This window comes from Plectropomus leopardus, chromosome 7, assembly GCF_008729295.1.
Source record: "Plectropomus leopardus isolate mb chromosome 7, YSFRI_Pleo_2.0, whole genome shotgun sequence".
Taxonomy (NCBI): domain Eukaryota; kingdom Metazoa; phylum Chordata; class Actinopteri; order Perciformes; family Serranidae; genus Plectropomus; species Plectropomus leopardus.
Window position 1 is genome coordinate 16,229,299 of NC_056469.1, and position 27,588 is coordinate 16,256,886.

At 37.4% G+C, this 27,588-nt stretch overlaps 2 long non-coding RNA genes across 2 annotated transcripts; both read left to right on the top strand.

Moving 5' to 3' along the window:
- The first annotated feature begins 565 nt into the window (after positions 1 to 565).
- LOC121945098 lies at positions 566 to 22,438 on the top strand. The gene is made up of 3 exons (XR_006105941.1): positions 566 to 665; positions 12,465 to 12,626; positions 21,401 to 22,438. It is a non-coding gene; the product is annotated as an uncharacterized LOC121945098 (long non-coding RNA).
- Positions 22,439 to 23,249: 811 nt separating this feature from the next.
- LOC121945097 lies at positions 23,250 to 27,255 on the top strand. Its single transcript, XR_006105940.1, has 5 exons — positions 23,250 to 23,683; positions 23,884 to 24,625; positions 25,011 to 25,143; positions 25,498 to 25,587; positions 25,845 to 27,255. It is a non-coding gene; the product is annotated as an uncharacterized LOC121945097 (long non-coding RNA).
- The last annotated feature ends 333 nt before the right edge of the window (positions 27,256 to 27,588 follow it).

Below are 27,588 nucleotides of genomic sequence, written 5' to 3' on the forward strand. Positions count from 1 at the left end.
TAATGGATGAAGCTAGGTCATCCATTGGTTTTTGGACTCCTTTAATGAAGGCTCAAATTGGGCATTTCAGCTGTCATCATTTTGTTTTTTTGACCATATATGGGAGAGAGGCTGGAGCTATGGAGGCTCAAGGCCAGGGGGATCTGACTGAAAAGCTGAAGATAAATGAGGAAACAGCCTGTCACTTGAAGCAGTCCCATCCTTAAAGATGCATTAATTAAATGCAAATTTGAGTTATTAAAAAAAAAAATCATCCCCTGCACAGTTTTCATAAGCTAAATTTTGATAGTTGCATATGTCATGTAGGCCTATCATCAAACTCCTATGTCATGTTATAATTGCTTTCATTATTTAGACTCATATACTGTTTTTTTTTGGTTTTTTTTTTTTTTTTTTTTGGTGTCTTCTGAGTTGTGCACTTAACTCCTACATCTCTGTGTACCAGTCTTGTCAACAGAGTGTAGCCGGGCGCCGGGAGGGTGGCGCTGTGCGAGCTTTTATCAGCAGGTGGGTGATCTAACCTCCGGTTTCTCCTTCCGCTTCACTCATTTCCTGTGGTGTGGCGTGTTCTGGCGTGGTGCACTGTGGCGAAGCATTTGGCCACCGTGAAAGATTTTGGCCGAGTGTCAGGCATCACAGCACGCGCACGCGGAACTTCCATACAGGTGAGCAATTTCACCTTTTTTCCTCGGGCTGCGCCCGTGCCAACTGGCCGTATTGATGACGCTGGTCTCACTTGCGGTAGTGTGGCTGTCCGCCGGGGACTCCGCTGGGTGGAGTTTCCGTTTCGAATGCTGAGTCGCGTCTAATAGCCCGTTTTCACCTGTGTGCGTTCCTGGCGCTGCTGCAGTGACTGAGCTGCGGGCCTTCACGGCTGTTCTCTACCGTGCGTAACTCCGCCGTTAAAACGGTGTGTACAAATCCTCATTACGCTGGCACGGTAACTTTAGGTAAGCCTTTTGATTTATTAATATTTGGTTTGTTCTCATTTTTTAGTGTTAAGTTGGCTAGTCATTGGCAGCCACACAGAGCTGTTTTGTCTCTCTCTTGTACATCTTTTAGTAATATCTTGGTTTTCTTTTGTTCTTTTGTCTCTTGCTCTTTTATTTCTTTTTTGATGAGCCCTACTCCGGCGGGCCCACCTGTCTGTTTTTGGCACCCCAGCGTCTTCAAGAGAGAGAGAGCTATAGGCTTGCTGGAGCTTTGGGGATTGGCCCTCTGTAACTAACTGTTGTAGGACTGGCTCATAAGAGAATTATGTTAAATTAATTTCTATTTCTTTTACGTTTCTTTAAGTTACGTTATATTATTATATAATATTTGTTGCATTGATTTAATTGTTTGGGCTGTTTTTGGTAATTTTTGTCAGCACCAGAGATTTATAACAGTACTTTGGTTTGTTTTAATAATTCTACCTTCTCTCTGGGCAGGTCCTGAAGGCTCTTGGCAGTGGCTGCGTTTACTGGTGGTGGTGTTTCTTCAAGGTCCCTTTTTTTGTGTTGGGTGTGCTGTGTCACGGGTGGTTAAGTTAAAGGATCCCTTTCTCCCATTTTCGTTTCTGCTGCCGCGGTAAGCCTGGCAGTGCCCAGTCCCTCATCCAGAGTGCTGCTTTTAGGCTTCAGTTTTGTTATCCTGGTGCTTGACATTTGTTTTGTTAAGATTAAATTTTTGCTGAATAAATTTTCTTCAACTTACATTTATCGTCTGTGCCCACTGGTTGTCCAATGAACCTTGTGTGACCTTAATATTTGTTATAATATAATATACTTTCCTGGGAGTGCAAGCCCCCTACGTGGCGTTGTCGCAACCCTCTAACTACATGCTCATGCCACAAGAGAACAATACCATTTTCGTGCTTCAAAGCATCCACACTATTTTCTTTAGGTGTGGATACTTCAAAGCATTCAGACGATTCAAATTTCAAAATATTATACTGTCTTATACTATCAATACCACTAGTTCTACAGCCTCTGTTACTACTGCCACTGCAGCTACTGCAGCTATTTGTACTCCTATTATTAATAGAAATACTGCTACATATTCTACCAACACAACTACTACCACTTCTACTCCTTCTATTTCTACTACAACTTCTTCTGCTACTACTATTACCACTAGCAGTAGTACTATGACTACTAATTCTACCCCTATTACTGCTGCTTCTACTTTTATTACTGCTAATACTATAGGTAGAGTTTATCCTGCACCTTTGATTGACCACTACCTCTGCATACTCAAAAATGCTGTACCATAACTTTTATCAACAGCTAGAATTATAGCTTTTTTGATTGTTTTTACTGCATGCTATAGTATAGCATTTTGCAACATACTATAGCACGAGGCAAAATATTTTAAAAGTTTATTTTTTGGACGATTTTTTTGACACTCTACACTATAATATTCATCAAAATGCTGTACTATGACTTTTTTTGAAATTTGGAACTGTAAATGTTCTGACCATTTTTTCCACATGCTATAGTATGGCATTTTGTGACATACTATAGTATGACTTTAGTCAATATTTTAAATGATGTTTTGGACTGTTCTTTTGAAACTATACTGTAATCTTCTAAATCCTATACCATAAGTTCTATTGACATCTGAAACTATTACTCTTTCAACCATTTTTTCCACATGCCATCATACGGCATTTTGCGACATACTATAGTATGACTTTTTTCAACATATAGGTGATACACTATTCTGATAGATAGATGTTTGTACCCATCAGAATGGCCTACTCTACATTTTATTATGTATACAGATGGTAGCCCATTCTGATAGACATTTGTCCCAATTAGATTGACCTACCCTGTATTTAACTATATTTATGTAGGTGGAAGCCATTTTTATTTTAACCCATCAGATTGACCCACCCTGCATTTCACTCTATTTATAGTGGTAAGCCATTCTGATAGACATTTGTACCTTTCAGAATGACCCACTATGCATTCAACTCTATTTATAGAGATGGTAGACCATTCTGATAGACATTTATTCCTGACAGAATGACCTAAGCATCCTTTCAAATGTGGACTTTTCTGGCCATTTTCTTAAAATTGTACACTATAAACTTCTTCAAAATGCTGTACCTTAAGTTTTATTAACATCTGGAACTATTACTTTTTTCATTGTTTTTACCGCATACTATAGTATGGCATTTTCCGACATACTATAGTACAACTTTCTAAAACATTTTAAATCCTTTGACACTCTACTCTATAAACTCTATAATATACACTATAATATTCTTCAGAATTCTATACCATAAGTTTTATTGACATTTGAAACGATGACTATTTCAACCATTTTTTTCCTCCGTGTGCTATAGTATGGCATTTTGCAACATACTATGAATGAATGGATGGAAGCTTATTTCGAACATGCAAAAACAAAACAAAAAGCAAAAACAAAACTAAAATAGTCAAAACAATTTTTTTTTCAAGATGTCTGAAAAGGAGCAGGAAGAAGCTTATCAAATCCTATCCGGTAGGATTCATAATTTTCAGCATATAGGTGGTAGACCATTCTGATAGACATTTGTCCCTATCAGATTGACCTACCCTGCATTCAACTCTATTTATACAGGTGGTTGGCCATTCTGATAGACATTTTTACCTTTACCTTTACATTTCAGATTGACCTACCCTGTGTTTATACAGGTAGTGGGCCATTCTGATACTTTTCTTATACCTGACAGACTGACCTAAGCTACCTTAAAATGTTGACTTCTTGGACTGCTCTCTTGAAATTCTACACCATGATCTACTTCAAAATTCTGTACCATAAGCTTTATTGGCATCTGGAATGATGACTCTTTTGACCATTTTTACTGCATGTACGGAAATTTTCGAGATACTTTAGTATGACTTTTTTCAACTTTTTAAATGTTGACTTTTTGGACCATCCTTTTGAAATTCTACACCATAATACTTTTCTCAGTGCTGTACCATAAATTTAATTGATATCTGGTATAATTACTTTTTCTACTATTTTTTCACATGCTGTAGTATGGCATTTGTTCACATACTAAACTATAACTTCACCTTCTTTTTTTTAAAATTTTAAGAAAATTTTTTGTGGCATTTTCCTTTTTATTTATAGGGCATTTAAACAGAGAGACAGGAAAGTAGGGAGAGAGAAGGGGATATGATACGATCAAATCATCATTGAACTCTTTTTAGAGAGGTGGTAGGCCATTCTGATGGACATTTGTCCATATTAAAAGGACCTACTCTACTTATAACTGTATTTAGTGTGGATGCTTCAGCAGGTCACAAGACCTTGAACTGTTCAAATATTATTCAGCTCTTTAACCTCTTTTAGCATTTTTGTAAATTTGCAGATGCTGTTTTCAGTTGTTTTCTGACTTTATAATGGGCTCTCATGGGGATGGAATGTCCTTTCAATAACATCTCATGGTGCTCACAGTTCCAATATTTCAACAATACAACTGAGTTTTTTTGCTGTAGCATGTGTTTTTCAAGCAGTACTTCTCTGTGTTTTAACAGATCTGACAATGACTCATCACTTTAATACACCTACTTCTACTAATGCTACAGTAGTAGCAGACAACTACAATCACTACTACTACTGCTTCTTATACTATTACTACTCCTTGTAGTGATAGATGTACTGCTATTTCTTTCACTTCCATGACTACAACTACTTCTACTGCTAGTTATACTACTAGTAGTACTTCTACATACTTTCAGATACAGAAACCATTCGAATGTCAAAATGTTATGCTCTTGAAGGAAATTTGTGCCTCACAATTTTATTTTTCTACATTTTATGCCTCAAAATTTTAAACTTTTGTTATTTTAACCTTTTCAATTAACACCAACTTCTTCCTTTGACAGTCTTCCAATTCAGCTTGTTAGCTTCTTCAGTTTAAGCAGTTTAGCTTTTATATCTGCCAGTTTTTCAGATATTTCTGGCAATTTGAAATATATTTCTGCATTTTCAGCTATGTATTTCTGCAATTTTCAGCCATGGTTTTAAACTGATTTCAGTTTTAACCATCCACACGCATGTTCCGTAGGAAATGCATTTTCTCGTTACTTACCATTTCCAGATTACAGTATCTGACCATTACCTACTACTTTATTTATAAAGTTTGTGCCACTCAGCTGCCACTTTGTACAGAATCTTCCTGTTCTCTAGTAACTTAACCATTGTCCTAATTCTTGGGACCAGTCCTAATTCAGAGTTAATAAGAAATGACTTGTTAATTATTTCATAATCATTGTTTTGTGTTTAACACTAATACAAAAAAGTCCTTCATTTATTTATAATTCTCCTAATTGTTTATTTAAAATTGTATTACAGAAAAAAAATGCACTTCCTTAAGGTCACTTTCTGTCCCTTTTTACATCATTTTCATTTGTTTCTATTTATTGTCAAGTAATTTTCTGGTAACTTTTTTTTATGAATTTCTTGCTATGTTTTGGGACAGCGGTTGTTAGGTAACCATTCACATTTGTTCTGTTTTGCATTCTTCAAAGGGATGTTTTAAATTCCATCGAATATAATTTGTTTCGGTTTTCTAGGCGCATTTTTATTAAATATTAAAATATATAGAGTCCAGAACAGGTGGGGGCAGAAACACAATGTATTTTATAACCAAAACATGTCTGCTAAATAGTAGATAAAGCTGTTCTTTTACTAAACTTATGTATTCATATGGTCTAGTGTTATCATACAAAGGTATTAAAAAAAAAGCCAATTTTATTTTGAACCACAACCTTATTTTCCCAGTTTCCTTTCCATCATGACAATTGACTGTGTTAAAAACTTTATCAGCCTTTTGTAGCTGCTCTGTAGCATACATTAAGCAAATCAAAAAACAAAGAAAAAAGAAACCTTTTCAACACACAGGCTGAATTTACACACCTTTGAATAGCTTTGATCAAACAATTAGCTTGGCATTGCAGTTTCAGTTGTCTGACACTTTTTTTTATTGCTCACACATTACATGGTGTGTCAGCTGTCAGTTTAAACATCTGTGGTAAGTCAGGAGATGTTAGTGAAAGTGCTCGTTTCTACAAGATGGCTCTTGTTCGTGTGAATGTAGATGTTCATGTTGACTGCTGGCAATGTGTTTGGACAACCTTCCACAATTTGTGATGCTTTACGGAGACATCATGGCCTGCAGGAAATCTGACAATGCTTCTTGTTATTATCATGAGGAAGTTGATGTGAAGTGTTTTTTCCTCGTTGGCAGATTGTGTGAGTTCATCTGGTTAGACATGAGCATGACATCGGAGTTCTGTTGATAAATTAAAACATTAGCTACAGCTTACTCAGTAATCGACAGAAATATTTTATGCTATTAATTGTCAAAACAGGATGAGTGCATTGCAAAGTGTGTTTTACTGTGGTGTGTTCTCATCCCTTTTTTAGCTCTCAGAGATGATGAGCAGAGGAGTGAGCAGTTGTTACTCGAAGCTCTTCACTGAAGGAGTTTTTTAAAATGAAAATTATTATCATAATAGAGGATTATTAGCTAATCAGCATGGATTTATAAAGAGAACTGGATACAGTGTTGGAGGTGGGACCCATTCATTGCTATGAAAGTTACTTGGTGGCAAGTCAAAAAAGCTTGATTTCCACTGTATAAAATTACCTCAATCTTCCACATTGTAGGGCCCAAAGAGCAAACACTAGCGGCAGCAGCAAACATCTAGATTAGCCCTCAGCTAACATGAATGGGGCTAACATGCTTCAATTGTGCGACTCTTCTAGACTTTCAGAATGTTATCGGACAGACTGGATCAAATCCTGATAGTGAAACAAATCATTTTGCATGGGTTTTAATGCTCCAAAAACTGTGTCCACTGATTTACATAGGTCTCTTTCACAATAAAAGTCTTTGGGGAAAAGTCATTTTGGGCCACATGGCATCATGAGACAAACTCAAACACTGTAATTCCATGTTTTGCCACTATGTTAAATTGCCTTCAAAGCCCAGCACTGTTGTGGTGGCTTGATAGCATAGCAGATTGCAACCAACCAAAACGTCTCCTTTGAGCCAAGTGTTGAGAACTATGATGACAGTAAAAATCTGAAAATGCTGAAGGCTTTATCTAGCCAGTGTTTGGCTTTGTCCGTGCTGGGCTACTGTAGAAAAATATGGTGGACTAATGGAAGGGGACCTGTTCAGTATGGAGATATAAATGGCTCCTGAAAGCTAACAGCAATTTAAAAAAACATTTTTTACTGTATTTTGGGTGACTGTAATCTAATAAAAATATCATTTTGAGTAGTATTTACCATTTCTGCTAAGATAAGCCCCTAAATCCTGCACACTGGGTTTGTTGGTTTGTCATCCACCACACTGGCCTATCTGTGGTATAATGTATTCTGTTCACATCAGGTTAAAGACTAAATAACTGTAAAACTAATGACATTCCCATTAGTATTAGAAGTGCATTGTGCTAATTAGCATAGGCTACGGAAACACCACAACCATGGCTCAGGTAAAGCAGGTAGTTCACTAATTGCCATGTTGAAGTGTCCTTGGGCAAGATACTGAACTATTAATTGCTCCAGATGACTGTTCAGTTCAGTCCATTTACCATGGTTTGTGTTCCATGCTAAAACTGAAATGGTGAGCATAGTTAACATTACATTTTCTTAACATCAGCATGTTACCATTGTTGTTGTGAATGTGGTAGTAGGCTATGCTGATTATAGCATTTAGCTCAAAGCACCACAGTCAGCCTCATAGCTGTTAGCATAGTGGTAGACTCTTGTTATCTTCACTTCCCTTCACTCTTTGTTTTGGAAAAAGGCTACTATAGAAACTTTTGTAAGACATATTAGTCAGTAGAATCAATGTAAAAATTACTGATGTAAGCCTGTCATAACAATCCATGTAATACCATGTTTACCAGGCCTTTAATTAGTGGCTGCTTAGTTACCAGAAGAGCTCTAAGCCATCTGCCCCCCCAGTTATCTAATCATCTGTAGTTTAATATGGTGGCAATCGCAACCTCTGATAGGGGATATTAGCCCCAAACCTGATATAGAACGAATGAATTGCAGTGAAAATCCATAGATCTGCAGAAAGTTAACCATTCTTTTAGGCATGGGTGGGAGGAAACATTGAGGGGAAATTACTGGACTAGAAAGATATTTAAAATATTGGAAAGTAGAGAAAATTAAAAGCTTCGACCACTGCCAAGTAGCCCGGTACACTGACAGTCTCTGCGGACGCTCCACCGACAGCTGAATGCGTCTGATAAGAAGTGAGCCAAGGAACAGCAGCAGAAAGAGAGGTACCAAGACTTCCATAAAGAGAGATGAGAGAGAGAGGGGGAGGGGGAAGTCTACAGAGCATGATGCTGCCTATTTGATAGAACACAATTTGATTCAATATTAGCTTGAATAAGCACTCACACAACTGTTTCTGAACAAGCAGAACTTTGAATATCGTGCAATATTGTGCTTTTTATACCCCACGGAAACATCTACATTAAAAAGCAGGGTAAAATTAGTTTGCGATGTCTTCTGAGTTTAATTAACTTAATTAAGGGGGAAATGTGTTCTCTGACCCCACACTCTGGAGGAACTGCTTTCACAAAACATCAAAATGAATGCTTCACAGAGCAAAAGAAAGTGAAAGAAGATGGTGAGCGCATTAATATACTGTATAATGTATACAGAACATAATCTAAAATCACACTTCTAATATTTAGCATATAAAAAGTGCCTTTTTGCCACAATGATTATGTGTATTTATAGCATAGATGGCTTGAACGACAGACAAACTGCTTCGTTGTCAGTTAGTGCCTTTGCTCATTAAAGCATACAGTCCCTGTACTTGTACTCATATCAAATTCAGCCATCAGGGTTTTAACAGAGATCACACTTAATCCACTCCTGGCTTCCCTGGTGACCTGTTAGCTACAGACTTAATTTCAAGATTTTAAAATTCATACATATCTGCTGCCCATCTTGACAGGACTTTTAACCCCAGGTGGCTAAAAGTGCAACATATATTGCTTGTTCTCTCTCCCAACTTGTAAAATACTGCCACTTTTTTTGTGATCTCAGTGTCAGACACTGCTGCACAAAGACACCTTTTGTGGCAGTTATACTCCCTGAGGACATAAATTTAAAGGCAGTGGGAAACAACCCAACCCATCAAATACTGCCGTCAAATACTATGTCGGCACAAGACATGGACAGAGCCACCCCTCAGTCCTTTAGCCTATGATACAAACTGGGCAGGTGCAGTTTGTAACATTGTTGATAACAACTACAATTAAATGAGCAAGAGTCAGTTTAGGGTGAGTAGGAGGACTGGTGCATGGGTCAAACAAACTCTGGTCTTTCACATGAGAACCTGCCTTTTGTTTCCCGTATAAATTTAACTAGACCCATGACTTTTTGCTCTGAACCTTACCATGTACTTTTGTTGTCTAAACCTTTTGAAAAAGACTGGATGCATGTAACAAGCAAAAACTTTACATTTCCTGTCAAAAAAAAAGTGGGTTTAGAAGACACAATGCAAGTAACAAGCGTAAATTGACACACTATCCCTGAAGGTCAAAAACAGACTCAAGATAGTATGATCATATTACACATGCTGGTCGTCGGACAGTGGTGTGCCAAGAATTTTTTTACTGGGGTGGCCCAGGTGGGGCACTGACTTATGCAGGGGTGACATGAAGTACGAAAACCACTGCGGGCAAACTCGGCTGCATAGCTTTTAATTTACCTTTTTTGTCTCCACTATCCATACCTACTTTAATTATTAACATTTCAGTGTCTTACATTCCTGTTTATAGTTTAGTTTTGAAGATAAATAGACCTACCAATCACAATACAACAGAGTGACACGACACATGTAAAACAATGCTCCAAATCAAAACAGATCTTCTCTCTCTTCTGTGAATTCTTGGCAGGATAGATACTATTCAGGCCCATTACCTCCTCCCAGGTTTAGGACTGAATTGCACTTATACACGAAAATTCAGTTTACTAGTCAAAATGTTCAAACCCACTGGGCAAAAAGAAAATCATGATAGGGTGAGCCGTGTCTTCCCACGCCACTTCCTAAACATGCCCATGTCCACTGACAAAGTGGCAGTATTTGACAAGTTGGGAAGAAAACGTGTTGGTATTTCTCTCTGTTCTTATAAAAGTAATAATAATAATAATCAGAATGATGATCAAGTAGTTGTTGGGATAAATGTTGTCCTATTAATATTATAATATATTATTATTTAGCCTCTGTACTTAAGAGAATAACACAACTCTTTATGCATGCATATTTGTGGTTCACAAATGAAAGGCCGTTGTAGTTTAATTCTTCCAGGTCTATCAGAAGTCAGGAAATAAACAACGTCCACAAAGTCAGCCCACGGGCCTTCAGTGTGGCTGTGGAGATTAGCATGCAAATTAATTATAAATGGGTTTTTTTTTAAATTTGTTTTTTTTTGTTCACTCACAGTCTTCACCTGGAAAGACTCAGGTTTGTAGAAGTCCGCTTCATCTTTCCCCAGGTGCCTCAACGGCTGCTCAAAAGAGTTTGTATTTTAACTGACTAAGTGAATTGTTAAATTCCTCACATGAAAGGGTGAAACCTTGTGCGTCTGTGAATTTGAATATTTTCTTTTGGACCTCCTTGGAAATATGTTTGAGCATTGGGAGCTCACATTATCAAGCTGAACATCCAACTAATACTCCCTTTTGGGCTGGCGCAGCAGGCAGCAGCGTTAGATAACAACCCCAGCACTGAAATAAAGGAGCAGAAAGAATACATACCCTCACATCTATGACAGAGAAGATGGTGTTGGCCACTTGTGTTCACATCTGACTAAGAGTGTTTTGATCCTCATTCTTCCTGAACTGCTTTGTTTTTATTAACCATTTCCCTTTGCAATCTATTCTCACAGCTGCACTGTTTTCTTCCTGTCTCCTCTGTTTTCCTGCTGCACAGTGGCTAGCTGCCATGGAAGAATGAGCGGTCTCAAAGAAATTACCTTGGATTGGCTCCATGCAAAGAAAAAAAAACACTTTAAAAGCAAGTTTTTGTCTCAGAGAACAAAAGGTGTTCTCACAATTTACTTTTGCACCAGATATCATCATCCTTACATGCTCAAGCAGGGTGAAAGACACACTGCTGTTTCAGAACACCTTTTCTCTGTTTGAGCAGTCGGCTTGGTCATTGTTAACAAAGGTTAATTTTCCACTGTTGCCAAAAAAACAGCTGATTTGATTATCTTCCCACAGCTTTGGTTTTCTCACAGTCTTTTTGTGTACCTGCCAATATCCCATCTCCTGGTGCAACTGTAAACTTTGCACAGTGCCCTGAACACACTCAGCAATCCATGCTCATCAACCCTGCCCTCCTTATTCTTTTGATCTATTGTCTGCCCAAATAAACTATGTGTCCTCTGGCAGCAGGGCTTGTCAATAGGAACAACAGGGGGTACAGGACTATTTCTAACAGACTGGGTCTCACAAGGCCACAAATTGATTGAAAGTTGGATCCATTTTTGTATTACCTTGGGCCCATGTCAGCGCAACCCATAGAGGAGAGTTTCCAAGTCAGCAGTAGTACAGTGAGTCCACATTGTTTTTCTTATTCAGGATTATGAACTCATCACAGAGATGACAGGTGCAAAACATTCAAAAGAGACCAACCCTTCGTCATTGTCTGCTATATAGTCTGTAGAAAAAGTAAGACACCAAACAATGTGTGGCTATGAAGCAGATCAAAGCTCTGCTTGCAACAGTTTAAATCTCTTAACTGTGTGTGTACGTTTATCTCCAGTGGTGATCTGCAATTTGCAATCAATGCTTTTACTGTGCAGTTTTTAAAGTTCATTTTTTAAAGTAATTTTTCAGACTGTTACCCTTTAGATTTTAGAATTTTTAAGGTGCTTACACTTGTATTTTATTTATTTTTTGCTTTTTCAGAACACTGCTACAACGGAAAAGTTAAGAGTCCTTTATAAAATGAAAATTGTGTACAAATTAAAGGAATAGTTTGATGTTCTCCACATATGTTTGTCAAGAGTTAGACAATCAAAACCTCTCCTAATTTTATAATAAAAAGGAGTTGCAGCCAGCAGCTTTTTAGGTTAGCAAAATATCACGCTGTTCCTTAACTAACATGTTATGCAAATTTTTCCCTTAAAACACTGTAAGTAACCATAAATCTCGCTGCCAAGGCACTAAACTGCCCTTTAGAGAATTCCTGTAGGTCCCCAAACCAAAGTTTCAACAAGTCCTCCAACCTCTACAACCAGAAAGGTTGTTTGTTCCTACCCTCTTCTACAACCACAGCAGCATTTTCTAAATAAGCACCTCTGCTGATGTGGTTAGGTGTTGGAAAATAAGCATGGCTGGGCGTTGTCCTGTGATGTATTTCCCATAGTGTTATGAAATTAATGTAGCCTGGTGATGTAACTTAAAAAACCTGAATGTTGATTTTTGGTTCCACACAGGACGTGAACATTTGTGGTGTCGGAATATTTGGAAGAACAAGTTCCTCAGTTGGAAAATTCACATGACCCATGAAATGGGACCATCAGTGGAGCATGTGACCACCAGAGCTACCACTTTCAGACCAAGGGGCGAAAGGGTCTTGGACTGGCTTGCTGGTATGGGTGAGTCTTGTTGATGGTGGGTGGGTCACATAGTTGCTCCAGCCACAGCTATACCTTTGTATGCGGACTTTGTCACATTTTATATTACATCACCTGACTTCCTCTTTTGCTCCTGTCATGATTACTATGAACACAAGAGGTCGTCACCAGCCTACATTAAACATATAATAAGCTGCTCATACTGATACCTTTTGTCCTATACAGACACCTTTTGGGGTTGCATTTTTTGGTAAGACAAGCTCAATATTTCACTTCCATCTATTACCTGTATTATGAAGTTCTGTAACCAGTGCAAAGTTAACTAAAAAAATCTATGCTTCAGAAAAATCTTGGTTAGAGTTTCGTGGGATAAAGTTTGAAATTCTGATAAATAAAAATGTAAATATAATTAAGGTCTTTACATCCTTGATTTAGTTACTTCAAGGTTCAAACCTCTTAATTTATTTGGTAATTCTCTTGTTTTGTCATTGTGCTTGACATATATTTGTCTTCCACACAATTAAATCAAGAGGGAACATTAATCTGGCAGTGTTCATGATACCGTCGAACATGATGTCTCAGCTGCTTGTTTATATTATTTTGAAAGGGCTCTTCCACTACACTTGTCATAGATTATTAATTGCTACACATCAAATCATACCTTTAAACTGAATGGTCTAATAAAGCTGTATCTTAGACAATCTTTGGTAGAGTTATGATGATATCCTTAGATTTCCATGAATTAGTCTTTACAACATATACCTATTTAGGGCTGGAATGTTTTTTATAATGCTTTGAACAAGACCTCTGTGTTACTAATTTATTATTGGTAATTTCAATAAAACCTAGACGTCATTCAGTAAGTCAAGGTGAAACTGCAGGAAGAGGTGTTTGTTTTCTGAAGTGTTTGTTTAAATCAACAGAGTTCTGCCATGTGTGACAACAAGTATAGTGTTTGCCTTTGCAGCTGGCACCATATGAGGGGAGGCACTGTGAAAATGATGAATAATACAAGGATTAATTATTTCTCACCCATGCCACCAAGGGAGAATCCTCATATGGAGTTTTCAGTGAAGGAATTGAACTCACAGATGTTTCAGCATCTGGATGGTCCTTTTGGCATTTGCCAAGGCAGGATACATCACCAAGGGGGGGGGGCTGTACATGCTCTTTCCCCTGTTTTTGCTTGCATAATTAGCCACTTCAGAGGTCTAGCACTTAGTCTACACATAATATAAAATAAATGCCTGATGGGTCTGCCTCAATCTGAGACTGGTGTATTAAGGCATCTAGTGTTTATCACCTGCTTTTCTTTTACTTTGTTTTGTTTTGAAGTGCACTCAGGCAGGTCAATCTCAGAACCCATCAGCTATCAATCTGATAATAGGGGCAATTGCCAGTATCTTGGGCTGATTTGATGTGACCTAGTCAGCAGGGAAAAAATGTTGGCATTGTACATTTCTGCAAACCACTGACAAGTTACATTTTCATGTTGTAATGTAGAGTATATGTTGAAACATTACCTCTTCTACAACACTGTGGTGTATGTGCCATTAGGTTTAGGTACAAAAGACACTTGGTTATGGTTAGGAAGACATAATTTTTCAGCTTAAAATACCACCTATGGGCATCCTGGTGTTTCTAAATTATCCCATCCGAAGTAGTCTGTAGAAGTCTGAAAACATCAGTTTCCATGGCTCAGTATTTGGCTGTTAGTTCATTCAGACACTTGGTGCTGTGAGGAGAAGCTCTGCTCTGTTTGTCTGTCTCTCTCTGCGCTGTCGGCGATCAGCGCCATAATGAAACACCGCTCGGTTGTCAAATAATCGACTGTATTTTACAGTCAAAGTCGTTCACGGCATTATATGAGTGTTCAAAACTTCTGCTGTTGCAGTGTTTTGGCTTGAGATTTGTTTTGGTGTCACGAGAGCATCAGACTGACAGTGTGACGGTACTCTGGATCTGTACCTGTTGATCATTAACACATCCTCCCTCTGCAGCTCTGGTCAGACCCAGCCTCTGCCAGACACACAGGGACTGGCAGAGGCTGCGCTGCCTGCAGCCACTGTGAGAGCCAAGCTTCGCTGATACCGATAGTTTGTGAATCGTTCTATCTCCGCTGATTCGGAGAATTCTGTCTTTGCGGTGGCACCCAGTCCAACACTGTAGCACATAATATTCACTACAGTTTCAATCAGTGTAAATGTAGGCTTGTGTGCTACAGAAATGGCTGTTCCTCAAACAAACTGATGAGGTGATTCTCTCACTCTTCTCTGTGCAAAACTGACAGAGCGACTACGGATGGCTCAATAGCTGTCTATCTATTTTTCCACCATGCTGTCTTGTTACATTGCTTACCTACTGAGAGTGAGGAAAAATGTGACAGTAATACAAGACTGTCAGCTTCTGTCAGCATGTCCACTGTTTCTGCGCCTATTTACTTTGAAAGAACAATCGGCCAATAGGGAAATAGCTGCGTTACATCTCAGTCACACTGAGCAGTGGTGCCAATTCACTCGCTCACTCATGGAAAACCCTATGTGTAGCACCGTGACCGCAAGCTGTGGTCTAGCCAAAAATATAGAGACGACGAGCAGGCCAATGACTAATCCTGGACAGATCCTGACCAATGGAGGAGCAATGAGCAAACAGACATGGATAAAGGCAAACTTGTAAGCTCAACATGAATGTGCAGTGCCTGAGTATTGAAGAGCACAGATGAAGTCATACTTTGGCATAAATCTCAGTGTTTAGGACATCCTAAGAGAACAGCTGTGCTGTGGAAAAGTGGATTATGCTGCAGGAGACGACTGAGATTTTTTTTTTATGTTTTGATACTTTATCTCCAACATGAAAACTTGTTCCTATTTCTTTGGATCTAAGCTTACTACAGCCTCAATTCTTCACGAAAACAAACTTTACACAGACAAGTTGTGTGTTTCAGAGTACTTCACATGCATGTGAGTTTGTCTAGTTTTAAGTCACTCTCAGACAGGGGTTGTGTCAGTAGAGAGGAAGTAAAACTTTCAGGATGGAACATGTCAAATTTAAGGATTTGGAGCATGACGGCTGAGTTGTACGGTGGATTAAAGTATTCCGACATGCCAAGTAGAACTGATAGATGAAGGTACAAAAGACAAGAATGGCACAATATGATGCTTTAAAGCAACACAAATAGTTTCCTTTCCTGTCTCCCTTTGGCTACTGGACACCTTGCAGCGACACTAACATTGTGAGAGCAGTTTGAGAACTGCACAGCCAGCAGCAGGATTTAGTTAAGCTTCTACATTTGGTCATTTTTATCATGAAACAGAAAACTCTATGCAGCCCATTTGAGATGATTATTTATTATAAAGGTGATTTGTTTTGTCTCTGCTGTATTTTTTATAATGTGTAAATTTATACATGGTCATGTACAGAGAGACTGAACGCTGCAGATAATGAGATCACCAAAAGAGAGAAAAAAAATAGTTGAATAAATCAGTGGCACTTTATCGAAAAGGTCGATATTTAAGTTTTATACATCCATACATACATACCATACATACCATACATATTATTTACATGTCATACTGCTATTTATAGCATTACCTCTGCCTGATAAAAGTCAGTTGAAAAATATTTATGCATTATAAGTAGCCCAAATATATTTTTCCATATGAATCTTTGCTATAATCTGTTGTATGTGGAATTTGAGATGTTGTGACTAACTGTAGCTATACTGGATTATAGAGTAATCCCTTTCCCATCATATCATTTAGACTTAATCTGAAACCAGTTTCTCACACTACAGTCACATCTTGCGCTCAGCAGACCATGACTTCCTTTAGCTTTACAAATGAATTTCTCCGTCACTTCAAAGGCGGTCTGCCACAGCAACAGCAGCACTTTGCAGCAGTTGTAGCCTGCCAGCATCAACAAGTTCAGTTAGAGGCTTACTCACACCCCATGGTGATTCTGGAGAGAGTTGTAAGCATTTTGCACTGTTTTGCTCTCTATGACTGTTAAATACAAGACAGTTCAAGTGGCTGAGAGGAAGAAGCTCAACAATGCACATCCTTCTGTTTGCTCCCACAGAACAGTATCTGTATACTTTGTATGTTACCACATTCATACTAAGAATTTAACAGAAAGTGGTCAAAAGGATAAGCAATCTATTTCCTTTTACTAGCTTCTTTTGAGTCTCTAATCATATTTGCAAAAGTGTGTTTGTTAGTATGCATCATACTAGGTATTATAATAACATGAAATGACTTTGATGATGACTGTGATTTAATTCATTCATTTCATTAAATTTTTGTCAAAATCAGTAAACTACTTTTGAGGTGAAAAAGCCAGAGAGCCTAGGCTGAAGCTCTCCTATCAGAGAGCTTAGGTTGTTGCTAATGAAGAGACAAAAACAAAAGTGTTTTTTAAAGATTTAAAGTCAAATTTGCTCCATGTAATTGAACTGCCAGAGGCTACATATACTATAAACCTGGAAATCTGCTTGTACAGTTACCCTGAGCCCTGCCATAGTTTTCACACCTCTGCTTTGACCGGTTGATCAACATTATAGAAATTACATGTTCATTCCCCAATGAATTACCCGCTAAACAATGATGATGAAAATGTATGTACTGCACACATTTATACTGAGAGGTCCTTGAAAAGAGGGACAGTAAAATGCTCGTCCTTGGCCCTAGAGAAGAGCAGCTGGCCTCTGCATCATCTCTCTGAGCTGTATGAAGACCTGTCTGTTTGGCATTGAGATATTGTTCTTTATTGCATCTTTTTCACTGTGTAGAGCGGGAAATTTTAATTTTTTATTCTCAAAAGCAAACAATCTGTACGAAGAACCAACATCTCCTCTGAGGTTTGACCTCTGGCCATATATTAGTTGACCATTTGCTTACCTCCTTTACTGATTGCTGCGTCTATCAAGCTTTCTATTCTTGCACAGTACTATTTAAAGTCAAATTATGGGATAATTGTTTTGAATAAATGGGTCCCAGATATCAGAGGGAGGTAGGCAACCTTGTATTTCTAGCTGTTGACTGGCGAATGTATTTGCTGAAATGACACCTGGCAGATTTTATCAGCAGTAACTGGCTAACTGTGCTAATGTTAACTTCATGAGTTGGTTTAAAATGTCACCTCTGGTCAATGGTGGATGAAAGACCGGAAAGATACTAAAACTATGGATATCTTACAGAAAATGACTCTAGAAGAGGTTAAAGTCACCCATTAGAATATTATTTGAGTAAAAGTCTTGAAGTGTGTGATGTTAGGGTACCTAAGTATAAAAAGTTAATTCATGTTTTAGATATTCTTAAGATTCAAAGAGAAAGTACAACTCAATGCTATAAATAAAAACACAAGTTGGCAGAATCCTGAGAATTATGAAGTTTATTTCTTCATAGGATATGCAGCACAACAATGCATAACTAGCATAGCATAGCATAACAATGGAGCAAACATTATATTTAAGAAAAAGGCTGTTTTTGCATCTCAATTTATTTAAAGAGCAAAACACAATTTCTCTTTTTTATTCTGTCCTGCCTCCTTCCTTCTTCCCTTCCTCCTGATTTTGAAGTACTTTACTAAGGTGTTTAGGGGAATTGAAAAAACTAAACATTAAATGTACAAATTAAAGATGATTGAAAGTGTAAGTTGACAGAAATATTAAAAAGCCCTAATTGTGATGTTTTATGCTATTTTGAAAAATATACTGAAAACAAAAAAAGTCATAGTATAGTATAATATGATGTGTCTCTACAAACTATAATATGCGGTGTTCAGCCATTTCTTGGACATGTCAAAATTTGTGATTTTTCAACGTACTACACTATATCGTTTTCAGCCAATTTTTTTTATCCACAAGCTATATTATGACGATTTAGGCCGTTTTTGTGACATGTTATACTGTGACGTGTCTCTACAAGCTATAATATGCGGTGTTCAACTATATTTTTGATATGTCAAAATTTGAGATTTTTCAACATACTTTACTGTGTCATTTTCAGCCATTTTTTCAACATGCTATATTATGAAGTTTTTGGCCATTTTATTCGACATACTACACAACGTCGTTTTCAGCCATCTTTTTGATATGCTCTATTACGTTTTGGGCCTTTTTTTGATATACTATTCTATGTCGTATTCAGCCATTTTATCAGGCAAGCTATATTATGAAGAATTGGGCCTTCTTTCAACATGCTTTACTATGACGTGTCTCTACAATCTAATATATGCAATTTTCAGCCATTTTTAGACATTATTCGACATACTATAATATGTAGTTTTCAACCATTTATTTGACACACTATATTATGATGTTTTAGGTCTTTTTTCAACACGCTATACTATAATGTGTCTCTACAAGCTGTAAGATGCAGCCATTTCTTGGACATGTCAAAATCTGAGATTTTTCTACATACTATACTATGTTGTATTCAGCCATCTTTTCGACATGTTATATTATTATGTTTGGGCCTTTTTTAGACATGCTATACTATGTCACATTTAGCCATTTTTTTTTTGACAAGCTATATTATGAAGATTCGGGCCTTTTTTCGACACGCTATACTATAATCTGTCTCTACAAGCTATGATATGCGGTGTTCAACCATTTCTTAAACTTTTCAAAATTTGCAAATATTCGATATACTAAACTTCGTTTTCAACCATTTATTTGACACACAATATTATGATGTTTTTTGCATTTTTCAACACACTATACTATGTCATTTACAGCCATTTTCTTTAATCCTAAAATGTCTAAATATAGCTTGTCAAACAGCTGATGGTCCGACAGCAGCAGTGAGACAGAAAAACATAGTGCAGCTTCTCCTCAAAGCACCAAAGTATCTGAAACAGACACATTTCAAGAGGTGGAATGTGTCTTATTTAGACTTCTTCAGACTACTTTGTGTGGTTTCAGGTTTAATCAGACTTTGGATGAATTATTTAGAAACAGCAGGACGTATGGCTCCTTGTCTCATCCAGCTGCTCGCCCTGAGCTCTTATTATTATTACCACCGGCAGATGTAATGTTTTGGGGGCCTGGAGCCACAAGCACATGACCTTACTTTCACCCTTTCTCTAACTGGGAATTTTGGCAGGCTGTTGGTTATAGGAGATGTAGGCCTACTCAGTTTTTTTTATTCCTGAATAAAATGAGTAATTTGATAAGAAGTTGAAGCCAGAGTCCTGCAGTCAGGATAGGTTAGCCTATTATCAGAACAATGGGCTTAAATTTTCAATTTTCAAGTTTGTTTAAGATGGGGCTTTTAATTTATATATAATGCTGGAAGGTTTAACAAATAATAATAAATCATATGTTTTTTTAAACTCCAACACGCCATGGCTACATGAAACTCTGTCAGTGAACTACACAGTAAAATAGGATTTTTCGTGTTTGTTATTTTAGCATATTATTCTATGTCAGGATAACAAACGATTCTGATGTTGTTGTGATATCATGAAATTACTTGTTCAAAATGTCTTAACTACAAAATAAATATTAAGTTAAAAATCCACGTCCAGCTCAATTAGTAATTTATGTCTGGGCTCAGCACATTCACACCTCAAGTTTAAATAAATAATTAATAAAGACTTCAAATGTGAAAGATGTGACATTAATTAATTGAAAATTAACTGCTATTTTGTAATTGATCTGGACCCCTGAGCTTAAATAAAAATCAGATGTGGACCTCTGAGCGATAAGTTTGAGGACCCCCCGGTTCACTGTATCTACCATTGTCCCCCATTTTTATGAGATTAGATTGAAATTTGTATTTTTCATCTGTCTTGTACAAACATGCAGGCAAAGTAATTTCCCTGGTGCTTTTATTTTCAGATGTACAAAATATGTTTGTGTGTGTGTATATATATATATATATATATATATATATATATATATATATATATATATATATATATATATATATATATATATATATATATGTATATATATATATATATATATATATATATATATGACATAAGCTGTTGTGTCATTGTAAACCTTAAAGGGATAGTTCAAGTCTTTTGAAGTGGGCTTGTATAAGGTTCATAGTCAGTGTATTACCTACAGCAGATTGCAGCGGTAGACCAGTAACTCCTGTGTTCTGTGAGGTAAAATGATGATTTTGTCAGTGGAGTCTGGTTTGTTTACAGAGAGCAATATACATATACTATATACCTATACAACAGTTCCTGGTCAGAAAAGGATAGGAAAAATTGAAAGGAAAAAAGTTTGATAGCAGGGTAAGGTGGTGAAAATATTCTTAATACATACACCACCTTAAAACAAACATTTAAACATTGATTTAATTAAAAAAAAATTAAAACATTTTTTAAGGTGGTGAAAACATGTTTTGGTGCTTACCCTGCCCACAGCAGCACATTATTTAACTTCTTACACTGGCACTCCTGCTGCAGACTGGGGGAGAGCTGTTTGCCATCTACTGTAGGTAATGCACTGACTATGGATAAGTGACTCATATAACCACACTTCAGAAAGACTGAAGTATTAATATTAGTATTAGTGCTCTTAGGACTCACATGCAAGTTGCAGCAATGAAATGGTAAGAATAACTGAGAACTATCTTTATGTCAGTGCATTATACCAGTAGGTCCTAACCTGGGGTCAGGATATCACAGGGGGTTGTTGGGAAAGTGCTAAAATAATACAAAATAAAAGCACATAAAAATATTGTTTGAAGAAAAAAGCCAGAATAGGAATTGTGATGAAGTGTGGTTGTAATAGCATTCATAACTGAGTCTTTCCTTTTCATATATTTTTCCTGTAGGTCTACATGAAGACAACTGCTGCTTTTTCTTTGGCTTAGTTTCTTTTTTGTTTTTTATGTTGAATGAGGTGGACTTGCAAACTTTGTACTATTTTCTGTGGAAATTATAAGAGATTCATTGAACATTACCAAAGTAGCCAGAGACATTACAGAAGAAACTTTCCACTACCCTGCATATACAAAGACTGCACATAATTTCCAGACTAAAAACTCCCTGCAGGTCTACTTGAGAGATCATAGGGTCATAGAAAGAAGTGGTGGACATTTTGGCTTTAAACTAAAATGCTCATTGTGTGACTTTAGACAGGCAGTCACCCTAAAGCAATATATAGATCATCTTGGGAAGCATCTGAGGAATAGGGAAACTGTTCTGTCCTTTCAGTCACTGTCCTTTCCAATCAAATGTTTTCTCCAGTTGTACATCACATAAATGTTGTGGTCACCCACATTCTACTTTAAAAGACTTTAAGACAGAGATTACTGTTCAGGAGTGTAAAAGGAATGTGGAATTGGCAGAATGTGAAACAGCTGAATCACAGTCAGATGTGACTGACAATGACTTTCATGTGCCACTTGAGGATAATTCTGATAATGAACCAGAGTACAATGACACCACTGAAAAAATTCAGGAAAGGCTTGCATTATTACTTCTGCAAATGCAAGCAGTCTTGCATGTCTCCAAATTAGCCACTCGGGAATCAGTGAATCAGTGAATTTTATGGCATTGGTGTTTGGATTGGTGAACTAAATGGTCATACAGTAAAAAAGGTACTAAGACGGAACAATTGTAACATTGATGAAAACACTATAACTTTGGTAACAGGACCCTTAAACAACCACAGTCCACTCCGCTCCATTTCCCTGAGTGGGTGTCTGGGATCAGAACAAAAAGGTTGTCCTATGTCAAAAAAAAAAAAAAAAAAAAAGGTGTCATAGGCCCAGTTGTATATGTTTTAGATTTGCCATCAAAGAAAACCTTTGTTTATGTCCCAGTTCTAAAAACGCTGCAAAGATTGTTAAATAGGGGTGATGTTATTCACAAAGTTTTAGAGGGAGCCAATACAGAATCACAACCTGGCCATTATAACACCTCATTTGATGGATCGTATTTCAAGGAGAACCCACTTCTGTCTAAGGAAGATCAAAATATTTCTTTAGCTCTGTATTTTGATGATTTTGAGGTCTGTAACCCTTTAGGTATATCCAGAAAAAACACATAAATTGTATGCAATATACTGGGTATTAGCAAATTTACCTGTTAAATACAGATCATCAGTGTGTAGCATATATCTTGCTCTCTTGTGTAAAAGTGTTGATGTTAAGACATTTGGATATGAGAGGAGTGTAGAGCCGCTTCTGAGAGATCTCCAACTGCTTGAAAACCAAGGGATTTACATCAGTAGATTTGGAACCAGTGTAATGGGTACAGTATTGTTTGTATCATCTGATAATTTGGGAGCACATTCATTGGCTGGCTTTTAGGATAAAGCTAGCTAGTCGTGTGATATTCAAAGTTGTTCTGTAAGAAGTAAGTCATTTGTATTGAGGACCAGAGAGTCCTTTAATTACAAGGTTTTCAGGCATAGGGAGAATGAGAACTTGAAAAGTGTTGATGGAATGAAAAGAGACTGTGTACTGAACAAGTTATCTTACTTTCACTGTATAACAGGCTTCCCGCCTGACTTTTTGAAACACCACCAATAAACACCATTTTCTGGAATGCTACCCTCATTTAATCTGCTGCTTTGGTCCACTGGTTGAGTTTTGGACATTACGTTTTGAAGCTAAACATAGCTTTTTCAAGAAAGTTGTTCATGATGCCAATAATTTCAAAAAAATCCTATTGCCCAACCTGTTCAAACCAACAGTGGAAGTAAAAGGAGTATCAAATGTTTCCCTAGACATTCTGGCCTCCTCTGTCAAGCACGTGATTGAGAAGAAATGAAGGACTCTGAGCAGTGTATCGCTGGCCACAACAGCATACATAAATGGAACAAAATGCACTACGGGAATGATCGTGTCAATTGGAAGCTCAAGTGGACTTGAGGACTGATTTTTGTAAGATTGTCTATGTATTGCTTTTATGCAACAAGCTATTCTTTCTTGTTGAACCTTTCCAAGTTTGGTATTTGGAGCACTTCAGATGTTACGAAGTCTGCAAAAGAGACCCTGCTCAACTCATGGTAGCTGAACCCGGAGAGCTCAATCACTACACTCCATTGTCAGCATACACTGTGCGAGACGGACTTCTGGTTTCACCGAGGACACGTCTTGTACATTAAGGTAATCTTTTGTGGCTCATAATTTTACGTTTGAAAGTAAGAACATATATGAGGTGGATCCACATATTTAATGTAGTCTAGATGAATACTAGAGTTAGTGTGTCACACTCAATCATATGTGTCTTAATTGCATGTAACATATGTGGATTGTGGTTTTTTTTGTGTGGTTTAATTATTATTATTATTATTTTTTGGAGACAGTTTCATCGTGCTGCTGCGCATAATCTTGAGCGACGATGACATCAGAAAGGTTACCATTGACACCTTGCCTGAGACTCTTGATGACTTCTACTCAGTCAGAAAGACCAAACTTGGATTGGAGGGGGACCTCGTGGATCAGTATCAACACCCTGAATTTGATAATGAACAATTTAAGCAGCTTCCTAAGGATAAAGCAACTTTGAAAGTGTACACCAAGGCTTGTGTATCATACCACACAGACTCTACTCTAGACACAGCAAGCCTGTCATCATCTTCCCTTTAGGAGAGCCCCAGTGGTACCCAAACTCATCAGCTGCCTCAGCCATTTGTCATTCACACTTTTTCTTTTGATGTTGAGCTAAAACTGAGGCAACAAAATGTAACCTACCATAGTGATGGGACCCTTCTTCCCAACTTTTGGCAGAAGCTGTGAGTGGCCGGATGCTCTGAGCTCAGAGTCAATGCACGTACCTCTGGGCCAACAAGTTCAAAAAGACTAAAGAGGGCCAAAAAGTCAGAAGGGAATTTTCTGCCAGATTTTCCAAAAGGGACAGTCCAAAGTGATCTTGACATGGAGAGATCAGCCATGGTCAGTGAGATGAAGAAGAGAAAGATTGACTGGAAGCTAATTGGTGGAATGATGAAATACACATTCCCTTTACGGAGAAATGAGATTGTTGCTGATGAACCGCTTGTGGCACAAGTCAAAGAAAGATGGCAAGACTTGGTTTCTGTACAGCAGGTGAAATGTGCTTTTAATTTGTCTTCTCAGGTGAGATTTTGCTCTAAGGCATACTTTGGATTATTTGAAGTGAGGTTGTATGGGGTAGTTATCCATAGTCGGTGTTGACCACCATTTACTGTAGTTAATAAACTGACTATGGTTAAGTACCTCACATAACCCCACGTCAAATAATCCAACTATCCCCTCAAACTTCGGTCTTGCACTTGATTTTTATTTTCATAACACTGAAAAGTCATTCAAGAGTCCAGTTTATGTCCTTATTAAAACCATACCCTTTGACTTTTTGTTTTGTTTTGAAATTCAAATTTTTAAAAAAATTAATTTCCCTGAAAAGGGATTTATTCAGTATCTCTTCTTCTTCTTCATTTGCCTACATCAACAGATTGAAGCAGAATTTGCTCGCCTTACGTCGGTTGACCTGAAAGGCTCAGGATCTGGCGAGATTCCTTGAGCTGTACAAAGCCAAGGCAAAGAGTGGCATGTCGCGCCTGACCAAGCTCACAAGATGTCTTGACGTAAGTGTTCAAATGTTAGTTGTTCTTCCATGCCTCTCACTATTGTTGTTAGCATCTTCCAGACCGTATTTGTGAGATTTCCTCCCTGGTCTACATATAAAGTAGTGCACACAGTTTCTTCTGTCTAAAAAGCAATTATTTATTATTGAAAAAGAACTGCATATATACATGAGCTAATTTTTTTTTCCACATAACATGATACTCAAAAAATGTCATCAGGGTTGGCAGGTCCGTATCCCTGTAATTACATTTTTATGGAATCCTGATCAAATAGCTGTTATTATATTAGCTGTCTACAATCAGATGGTGCTCAATAAATAATAATGGGTATTTGTTCTTCTGTTTTTTGATCAGAGCTCCACATACAAGAAGAGGATGGTTCTTCTGCCGGGCCTTCCTCATTTTCTTAAGGAGGATCCCTCCTGTGTTTTCAAGATTGTGGAGGTAACTATTACTTAATTTATTTTTACAGTGGTCAAGAATGAGATAATAAGAACATACCTAATATCCCAAATGTGCTTTGTGTATGTGCTAAACAAAACTACACCACTCCAAACTGGTCGTTGTATTGACTCAGAAATCCTACACTTTCTGGCTTCCCTTCTAGTTGTCACTATATATATAATAATATAATAATATATAACGGTTAAAACAAGAAAAGATGTAAAAGATGTTTTTGCCTTCTCTGAAATCTTGCCTAGGCTGCAGACAGATTCACAGAGGGGATGAAAGTTGGTGTTGTGATGGTGAAAGAAGGAGAAGACATCGTTGATGTTTCAGTGGTCCATGAGGAAACAGTGATCCTGTCTGATCTTAAGGACATCCCAAGCGCCATTGCCATGCTGATGGGGCTTCTTTATGCCCTCAACATAGACTACCCAAATGAACTGAGGTACACATTCAAGGTTATTTAAAGGGTCCTCATGAGCATCGGTGGAGCACAGTGTTCTTCACTTGTGCATGGTTTAAGAAACAGACTCTTGCGGAAAACCATGTAAGTGTGCTCTGATGATTCATCTCGTGCCAGAGTATTAAAGTATTAAAGGGGTTTTTGATGTTTAAGTTCTTATTTTGCTGTATTTTTACTCATTATTTGCAAATTCTCATTTTTCTTTTGTACATTTCTAAATGAGAAGACAGAGGAACTTGTGATGAAAAGTAATTTGGTCGTCTTTTGCCCTCAGGTTTGCACAGTGTACTGTACAGACATTCAAAGGTTCTCATAAACATTGGTAGAGGATGGTATGTCTCATTTGTGCATGGTTTAAAGAAGAGACTCCTTTTGGAAAATCATGTAACCCTGAACTCTGGTGGCTGATATCTTGTAATCTTGTACATCAGCTTTAAAATGGGAGCTTTTGACTTAAGTTCACATTTTTGCATCTGTTCAAGCTACCAGTTGTATATATTACATTATATTTAAGTGTTGAAGCATTCAGTACTCAGGACTCAGTCTCAGCGGTTTGAAGGTAGTCTTGTTAAATTGGTTGAGATTGAACATGCAAAGTTATTTTTTATTTCAAGTTTCACAAGCTTCTTTTTGTTTATATCCAGATACTAAGTGGTGCAGGCTTATGCCAGAAAGTGATGCTTCTGTACTTCTGTTCATTGTTTGCTATTTTAACATTTTCAGTTTTATGGTGACAGGTAATAGAACGTGCAGCTGAAGAAAATACTGCACATGTAAAGCCAATTGTTCTTCTAAAACAGCAGTACTGTCATATTAATACTGAAAATGTTTAAGTTCTGAATTTTATGAAGGAGCTTGGACCAAGTTTTGATGTGTTCAAATATGGACTGTGGTGTTAGATGTGAATTATGTCCCTGACTTGATGACTTTGACCCCTTCTATGCGATAACAAGTGGTTTTCCAGTCTCTTCTCGCGGGTCTTTGCCATTTTCTTGCTATAATGTTCCCAACAGCTTCGATCTTTCTGTGGCCCTCCACTGACAACATTTTCAGTTTTATGGTGACAGCCAGGTGAGCGTGTGCATTTGAAGAAAATGCTGAACATGTAAAGCCACTCACTGTCTTAAATAGTAATATTGTCACATTGATACTTTCAATGTTTAGTAAAGCCTTGACTGTTACAAAATATGTCCATCAATAAATGTTTAAGTGGTTGGAAGTTAACTAGTCATTCTCATACTTCTCTTTGAAACAAGCTTGCTACTGCCATTTATTATCAGTTGCTGTAACACTTATTTGGTGAAATCAGTTTTTCAATTTTAATTTTAATAAGGTTTTGATAAGCATAACTTTGACTGATTAGGTCAAATAGCCAGTTTGAACTATATTTTGGAGTATGAACAGCTGGAACTGGAGTTAACTAAATGTTGAAAAAAAAAAGTTTAATTAATCCTTAATTAATTCTGATTTTAGGTATTAGGTTCGGACCTTTGCTAGGAGGGAATTTTAGCAACTGGACCACTTTGAATTTGAAC